The sequence below is a fragment of the Coffea eugenioides genome, chromosome 9 (assembly GCF_003713205.1).
Source record: "Coffea eugenioides isolate CCC68of chromosome 9, Ceug_1.0, whole genome shotgun sequence".
NCBI lineage: Eukaryota > Viridiplantae > Streptophyta > Magnoliopsida > Gentianales > Rubiaceae > Coffea > Coffea eugenioides.
Window position 1 is genome coordinate 36878836 of NC_040043.1, and position 9667 is coordinate 36888502.

General features: G+C 38.2%; 1 non-coding gene across 1 annotated transcript; it reads left to right on the top strand.

Annotated features, from left to right (window-relative positions):
* Positions 1 to 2136: 2136 nt before the first annotated feature.
* Positions 2137 to 2243, top strand: LOC113748483. Its single transcript, XR_003464340.1, has one exon. It is a non-coding gene; the product is annotated as a small nucleolar RNA R71 (small nucleolar RNA).
* The last annotated feature ends 7424 nt before the right edge of the window (positions 2244 to 9667 follow it).

Here is a 9667-nt window from a genome sequence, read left to right on the forward strand (position 1 = left end):
TCACTATCGGAGATAGGAAAAATAATTCCTAACTCCAATAGCTTGAGAATATCCTTCATTACCACCTCTTTCATGGCTGGGTTAAACTTCCTCTAACGTTCCCTTACCGGTTTTACATCTGGCTCAAGTAGAAAATGATGCATGCAAATGGATGGATTTATATCTTTGATATCTGCCAACGTCCATCCAATTGCAGGTTTAAACTCTCACAACACTCGTAAAAGTTTTTCTTCTTGTATTGGGGTCAGATCACTTGCAATGATGACCGGCAGAGTGCCATGATCTCCCAGGTAAGCATACTTTAAATGCTCTGGCAATTTTTTCAATTCCAATTCCGGTGCCTGTTCAACAGAGAGCAAAATTCTCTCATTAGAAGTAGGCAATGGTAAAAATGAGTCTACTGACCTGTCGGAAAATGCAGGAAGTGAATGAAGTGACATAATTTCTTCTACAGTATCCTCATCATCCACGCTTTCTTCTATGTTGTCTTGCTCTGTTGTAACACAAATTGCAGCTTGTCCTCAAGAAAGTTCTGCTCAAATTGACCTTGCACAATGGAATTAGTGATAAAAACATAATTGACTGACTCAGTATTATCTGGGTACTTTATTGCATCAAAAATGTTAAAAGTGATTGTTTTCCCGCGAAATTCTAAAGACAAAGTACTTTTATGCACATCCATCTTGATCTTGACCGTACTCATGAATGGTCTACCCAGAAGGAGAAAGAGTACAGCTGAATTAACTGAGTTATCGTCATTTATGTCAACAATATAGAAGTCAGCAGGAAAGATAAACTCATTAACTTTCACTAAGACGTCTTCAACTATACCCTCAGGGTAAACATTTGACCTATCGACTAGTGGAATTATTATCCTTGTATGCTTTAGAGGTTCTAAATTTAAAGCCCTAAATATGGACAAAGGCATAACATTAATAGATACCCCTAAATCAAGCATATCTCTTTCTATCCTCTTCTGGCCTATGATGCATGGTATCGTGAACATACCTAGATCATTGCATTTTTACGACAACTTCCTTTGAAGAACTACCAAAACATTCTCCCCCTACCTTCACCTTGTCTTAGAACTTGTTTCGGTTAGTACACAAACCCTTCAGAAACTTTGCATATTTTGGTAATTGCCTAATCGCATCTAGCAACAGAATGTTGATTTCCACTTTCCTAAAAGTGTCCAAAAATCTCATTCTCTGATTCCTTTTTTTTGGCTTTAGCCAACCTGCCAGGAAAAAGAGGGTTAATATCAAAGGTCTTAGGAACATCTGGCAGGGTGCATACCTTTTCCTTCTCAAGCTCCCCATGCACTTGTTCATCATCAGCTCCTGTTGCTTGCACTTTTGAGGACTGCACCTCCTTGCCACTTCGTAGAAGTATTGCACTTGCATTCTCCTTTGGATTGAGAATTACCTGAGATGGTAGCTTCCCTTTACCATTCTTAAGGTTGCTCACTGAAGACGCCAGTTGTGACATTTGCACCTCCAAATTTTGAATGCTAGCGCGAGTCTCCTGTTAAAATCTCTGCGAGTCCTGCTGCATTTGACAAGTACTATTAGCTAGTGATTCGATCATATCTTCAAGGGACATACCTGAACTAGACGCGGCTGGTTGCTGTATTGGCAGTCTCTGCTAGAATGGTTGTTGAAAACCCAAGGGCTTTGGATCATAGCTAAAGTTGGTGTGGTTCCGCCACCCTGGGTTGTATGTGGGCGATATGGGTTATTTCTCCTTTGGGGTGGTCCAGGCATACCTCCCATGGTACTGGCTTGCTCGTGAAGGTCTTTTTGAAGGGTCGGGCACATATCGGTCATGTGCTCAGGAGCAGCACATATTGCACATGCTTTAGCTGCCTATACTTGTCCTACAGCCATTTGACGAACCAAGGCAGTTAGCTCAGTTAATCTATTCATAAGGTCAGAATGATTTACCGCGTTGACCCTTCTAGTCACCCTCTCAGATCTGACTCCAAACTGTTGAGAGTTCTCAGCCATATTGGAGATCAGCTGTTTGGCTTCATCTATTGTTTTATTTACCAAGGCACCTCCACTAGCTGCATCTACCATGCTTCTATCCATAGGTAGCAATCCCTCATAAAATTACTGGATCAACAATTGGTCAGGGATCTGATGGTGCGGGCAACTAGCACACAACTGTTTGAATCGCTCCCAATATTCGTAGAGAATTTCTTCATTGGCCTGCCTAACTGCACATATTTCCTTTCTGATGTTGGCGGCCCCGAGGCTGGGAAGAATTTCTCAAGGAACTACCATTTCAGTCCTTCACAAGTAGTAATGGATCCCGATGGCAAGTAGAACAACCAGTTCTTAGCCTTGTTTGCTAAGAAAAAAGGAAACGCACGCAGCTTGATTTGTTCTTCAGTAACTCCCTGACGTTTCATAGTTGAACATACTACATGGAATTCCTTCAAGTGCTTGTGTGGGTCCTCACCTGCAATACCACAAAAAGTAGGTAATAAGTGAATCAGCCCAGATTTTAATTCAAAAGCCTCTTCAGTGTTAGGATACGTAATGCACAGAAGCTGTTGGTTAACATTCGGGGTTACAAGCTCCCTCAAAATCCTTTGGACTGCCATTGTTTCATTGGGTCCAGACAAGTTTGTTTCCAATTCAACTGATGAATCGCTTAAGTCCGAGTTTCGTTCCAGTTCGGGGGGTATTGCCGCTGAAGCTTATTGCTTCTGCAACTTAGTCTCCTTCGTCAACCTCCTTGTTGTTTTCTCAATCTCTGGGTCAAATTCGATTCTTTCTGTACGAAAAAATTGAGGCATAAAATAAAGGCTAAACAAGCTTGTGTAATAAATCACTTCAAACACTCCTGGCAACAACGCCAAAATTTGGTGGCTGTCAAACTACCAAAAATAAAATTTTTATTAAGACCTACTTCCAAAACTGAACGAATATAGTGGTGAGTAGGGTCGTCTCCTCAGGGAACTGGTAGATTTTTCACACACAGAGAATTTGGGGGAATTTAGGAAGACAAATAAAAAGAACAAATTAAAGATGGAAGGTTACTGAATTTCCACTTCGCAAATAGTGCAGTAGCTAAACGAGATAATAAATAATTAATTGGCACAACTTAGTCAAGAAAATAATTTTGGCACCGGCTCACGTAATTGACACGCAATTGATCATAGACACTTGAATTATTCACACGTTCGCAAATAAATTGGTTAAAACAATCTGTCCTTAATTATATGGTGGTTCAGATACGCTCTTAAACCACTCCCTTGTAAAATAGACAACCTCAGAGAGGCTCGTAGGATTTAATCTATTCACAGATTTAGGAATTAGAGAGACCCAATTCTAGTTAACAAACACACATGCGGGTTCATTTAAACTAGATTAACTATTCCTACGACACAGATTAGATTACTTGCGAGGCAATGAAATTATGCCGTTTGCCACTAATTTTAAAACAATTAAGTGATACGCACCATCGTCCTAATTGACAGTATACTATTCAGACAATTGAATAACTGGCCACATTAATCCAATAAATCCAAACAATAATAGCCTACTAAAACAAAGAACAATTAAATACCCATGAACGCAGAATTTAAAATCATGCAGAACAATTAAAAAGATCTCACAATTGTTCGTGCACCGAGTCTTGATTATTTCTCAACTAAATAAAGGAATTTAGCTTGACTTTATGCCGTTGACGCAATTCAAAGCTTTAATGGAATTTGGTTGATGACCAGAAAAATGAACGACTAATGCCTGACTAAGAAGGAAAAGACAAGACAAAAAGATAAAAGATCAAAATATAAAACTCCTAGTCTATTCCCGTCTTCCTTTTAAAGAATCTCCGCCATCTCCACTTTTGCTAACCAAGTGTTTTTTTCTATAAGGGATCCCTTCCCTTATTTGTCTCCTTGAGTTGTTGCTAAAAAGATTCTCTAAAGATGTTTTCTAATCCCACACAACTTCAGAACATATCTCCCGCAAATAGTGGCGGCTTCCGGGGATAAGTCCCGTGGTCTGTCTTTTGGACATAACTCTGCGGTCTCTGACGTGGGCACGCTCTGAAATGAATAGTCTTCTGGAATTTGGCCTCTTTTCACCACTTTTGGCACCAATCGCCTGCAACTGACACAAATACCAATTATGAACAGAAGCCCATTACTTTGCATAATAAGTGGCCAAAATTGAGACCAAAATATCTTGACTGTTGGAGAGGCTTTTGGAGCAAAATTTCAACACCTATAAATACCTCCAAGCATGAAAAGAAGAAATACTTTTGCCTATACAAAATATAAACTTCCAAACGTGATATTTGGGTAAAAATATATTTTGATTATTGTAATGTAGGGAAAATTGGGGTTGTATGGTTTCTCAAAGAGAAGTAAAACCTTTGTGAAGGTGACCCTCATTTGTAAAATAGTTCTTAATTGGTTGGATGAACTTTCAATTGTAACTAGTTGAGGATTAACTAGGAGAATTGTAAAGTTTCTTAGCTCAACTAAAGGCTTTTAGGTTGAGGAGGGAGTGAACTTTTAGTTGCACAAGTTGGTTGGTGCCACCATTAATTGAAGAAACTATTTGGTTGATTCAACTCAAGTTTGGAAGAAGTTTGGAAGTTTATGCAATCCTTTTATTTTATTGTTCTCTCTTTGCTATTTGTTATGTGGTTTAATTTACTCATATCTCTTGTTATTGTGTTTGTTTGAGTGGTTGTTTGCTTAAGTTATTTTGGTTGAATAATTGGGTGAAAATTCACCTCCCCCCTCCCCTCATCTTTGGTTGCTTGGGTCTTACACTTTTCTATGCAATGCTAAAGCTTCTATTAGCTAATGTTGGAGAATCTAGAAAGGAAAAAAAAATCTACAAAGGTAGACGACAAGTTAAAATTTTGATTATTGTAATGTAGGGAAAATTGGGGTTGTATGGTTTCTCAAAGAGAAGTAAAACCTTTGTGAAGGTGACCCTCATTTGTAAAATAGTTCTTAATTGGTTGGATGAACTTTCAATTGTAACTAGTTGAGGATTAACTAGGAGAATTGTAAAGTTTCTTAGCTCAACTAAAGGCTTTTAGGTTGAGGAGGGAGTGAACTTTTAGTTGCACAAGTTGGTTGGTGCCACCATTAATTGAAGAAACTATTTGGTTGATTCAACTCAAGTTTGGAAGAAGTTTGGAAGTTTATGCAATCCTTTTATTTTATTGTTCTCTCTTTGCTATTTGTTATGTGGTTTAATTTACTCATATCTCTTGTTATTGTGTTTGTTTGAGTGGTTGTTTGCTTAAGTTATTTTGGTTGAATAATTGGGTGAAAATTCACCTCCCCCCTCCCCTCATCTTTGGTTGCTTGGGTCTTACACTTTTCTATGCAATGCTAAAGCTTCTATTAGCTAATGTTGGAGAATCTAGAAAGGAAAAAAAAAATCTACAAAGGTAGACGACAAGTTAAAATTTGGAAGCGAGAAGATATCTAGGAAAAAAATCTAGGAGTTTCCTCAGTGGATAATGGCCAAAAATTAACTGCAAAAATGAACTAGCCAACCAAGGTTTGGAACTCTTAGGGCAAAAAAAATGAACTAGCCATCCTTGGAGTTCAAGGGGTTCAATTCTTCTTTGCTTAAGAGCATTTGTCCAATAGAGTTCTAGTCTTTTAAACTTAGACAGCCATTGTTTTCCTTCCATTCCAATGATATATGTGAGGGACTAGCCATTTTCATTCACTCTTGTATTGTAGATAAGATTTAGTCCCCTCTTTATTATGTCTTTGCACTTCGAAAAAAAGGGGAGTAAACCTTACCCCAGGAGACTGCATAATAAGCAATAAAGAAAATAAAAAGTACTATTCTCTTACAATAAATAATCACATAACTATATATAAACCTAATACAAGGAACATGCGCCCCCCATCCAGCTTGATATTTAGGCCAGTAACGTGATTTATAAGGCCTTCAAATCATACATCGGGCTGTACGTGCTTTGTTGAGCTATTCATGTTACCAAATGCATCTACCACGTACTTAAAAGGGAGGGAGGGAATAGAGCGGTCTTTGATGGTATCCAGCCGCAAGGCCAAGGTATTTGTAATATGGTCGCTCAGGATGTCAAAGCTGCGTTTGAGATTCGGTTTCAGAAGGAGTTGGGTATGCTGACTTTCCCCCAATTTTATGAGAAGATCTCTTACCCATCCTATGTTTACAATATCAGCGTTGTCCGATGGAAGGGGGGAGGCCAAGGGGTGCTGACACTCAATACCGATGGATGCTCTAAGGGGAATCCGGGTGTGTGTGGAGGAGGGGGGGTGGTCAGGGATTCGAATGGGCATGCTGTGTTTGCGTTCTCGGCGTTCCTTGGAGAGGGCACGAGTCTACGAGCAGAGGCATTGGCTGCCTTGGTTGGCATCCGATTATGTCGTGCGAAGGGAGTTGAACGTCTGGCTATACAAGCTGATTCATTACTGTTGATTGGGATATTACAAGGGCGGCTACATTGCCCCTGGCACATTAAGAGAGAGGTGCAGCAAATATTGAGCCTGGCGGGGGACCGTCCTATTTTCATGCACTGTTATAGGGAATCGAACAAGGTTGCTGACATCTTGTCCAATGAGGGGGTTTCTCACCCGCTAGAAGAGGTTAGGATTTATGACAGTTGGTACACGATTCCGATGCTGGCCAGGGGGGAAATTAGGCTTAACAGATTAGGAGTGCCTTCCATTAGAAGAATAAAGGGAACTAGGGATTTGGTGTGAAACACATGGGCATTGCCCTGTAAGCGACGTAGAAGATAATATTCATTGCTGGCTCAAAAAAAAAAAAAAAAAAAAACATCTTGGGGTCATTAAAGCAGCTATACATTTTGATAGTAGGGAATTTTCTTTTGTTCGTATGGAAGTTGAAAGGGTGTAGCTTTTGTTATTTCTAGATTGCATTAGATCTTTGTAACGTGGCTTTTTATTAATAAAATGGGGGCTAGCATCCCCACCCCCGGGACGGGGTTTGCCAAAAAAAAAAAAAAAAAAAAAACAAAAACAAAAAAAGGGAGGGAGGGAAGGAGGGGAGGTGAGACTTGAGAAACAAAGAAGGGAGGAACCTGAACCAAAACATCTAATTTCTGGAGTTTCAATTTTAGACCGAGATCTCCTCAGCCATTTGCCACTAACTTGCTGCTATGTTTAAGAGAAAAAATTTCATGTGAGGCTAATTTCTTAATTTCATGTATTACACAGACGAATTTTCCATGAAATTGCTAATGTATTGCAAACTAAGCTGATCATAATCTTCCAGTCAATTTGTATGATCGCTGGCTGGAGTGTCAGAGCTTCAAACCCTGTAAAAGGTAAAGCCCCTCAGCCTTCAAGTTTGTTTTTGCACCCAAAAAAGATAGAAAAACCATCAATAAAATTGCCTAAATAGAGCTTCTTTCTTGTAGATTCGTATATGTGGTCGGTGAGCACTTATCGCATTTTATCTTTTGAAAATGTTTTTCGTTCAATAAGATACTAAGTATGCCTGTCATCTTGTACCTGAATGAACCTGGTCGTGATAAGGGGCCAAATGAAAAGAGTGCTAAAGAATAGAACATGAGTGATCCTTTCTTCAATCTTTTCTTTTGCATTTAGTACTTCCCATTTATTCCCTTTGATCTCTCATTTCAACTTGACGTTGCCAATACAACCTTCTTTGTACTTTTGGACATATTGAAATAAATCTGACAGTCTTTCCTTACCTATGTTTAGCAGAAGTGGACATATGACTTAGTCATAACAAAAACAAAACTAGTAATCCAATTAATTACTGTCATATATGTATCAAATGGACTCAGGAGTTCCCCCAAACACTTCAGTAGGCAATGTTCTTTGGCCCTAATTCAGTCAAAGAAAGAAACATGTTCCCCCAGTGAAGTGTTCGAGGGAACTCTAGAGGACATCTGATGCTTTGTTAATTCTTCCTACGCTTTTGCTCAGCTTCGATGACGCTATTTTATAGAGCTTCTTTCATGTAGTGTATACGTGGTCAGTGAGCACTTATCGTACCTGAATGAACCTAGTCGTGATATGGGGCCAAATGAAAAGAGTGCTAAAGAATAGAACATGAGTGGCCACCTCTTTACATTCAGGACTTATTCCCTTTGATCTCTCGTTTTCAACTTGACGTTTGTACTTTTGGACATATTGCTAAACCTAGTTTTGAATCCTTCTGAGCTTTTAACTACTTTATTGCTGTTAGTTTTAGCAGTTTGAATTAGTTTCTGGTTGGTGTAGACAATTGCAGTTTGAAAATAATAAGGAACACGAGCGGAAGGAGAGTAGATGATGCTAGATCGGTATATACTATTTTACACATCTATTGTAGCTATCATTCTCATATTTTCATCTGCTACATAATTGTGACCAGGTTCAAGCTTCTTCAGAATCTGGAAATGGGATTAGAAAAAGATTCTGTACGGGGTGCGGTCTTCATCACAAAGACCACCCTTCTTGGCAGATTCCAAATGCAAAGACTAGATCATCTTCTGTGCTAGCAGCCTATGGAAGAAACTCGAAAAGTACCAAATTCTAAACTCTTCTCATAATGGCCTTCTCAACAAGTTGCAGAAGGACCTATGAACTATTTTCAGCCCTCACCAAGTGCAAACAAATTATCCAAGAAGTACATGCAAAATGTGCAATAAAAGCTACAATTCATAGATAGCATTAACAATTCAGGCAACTATACCCCCCCCAACACACAAACCCCAAAAAAAAAATGCAGGCAACTATAAGACATATTTTTAATTTTAGTTTCATCCCAAACCATTGCCCTCCTTCAAGATGAAATTTTAGAAAATTCCCCCTCTTCGTTTCCTTTTTTATTTTGAGTTGCAGTTTATGAAAAAGCTTTGTAAGGCATTAAAATGGAGTGATGACATGTATCACTGATTTTTAGATCACTGGTGTATCACGTCTTATGTAGATGTCAAAGTAGGAAATGCCACGTCATCATAATAAAATTTTCCAAATTTAAGTACTATAATTTTTTAAATTAAAAAATTTCGATTTCAAAACTTTTCTAAATTATTGAGTTTCCTTATGCACAGATGGAAAGTGTTTGTAGGAAAATTTGGATGTTGGGCATACCCTCTAAATAGTCTCTTCCACTTTCCCTTCTCCATGGATTCCGGTTAACTCCATAGACAACTTCAATGAAGTATTTTGCAATTTTGAGTATACTTTTAAAATAAATAAATTAATAAAACCAATCTATGCATATCGATGTTCCACAGCGGGAATGTTCCTGAAGTGGTCCGCAATTCAAAGGACACAAAACACTGTGTGATTGCCTAAATATTTCTTCTAATATTGTGATTGCCGCATATTCCATTTATATACTTGTATTTTAAGATAACTCATAAAAGTGCCGTTGAAATCTAATTGAATTTCATAAACAACAAAAACCTAGAAATAATTCTTCGAAGTATGCTACATGTCTTATTTCTTTTCGAGTCGATAAATCATGGATAATCTTTTGTGTTTTTGTTTTTCCAAAGATCAAAAATTGATAACTTGGGAAATATTTTTTTCACAAATGAGAAGAAACATCTTCTTGGTAAACATTGATCGCTTGATTTCTTTTATCAGTTTCTTGCATTATTTCTATCTCATCTTATTTTTAGCCAAAATCTTTATTTAGGAAAATTA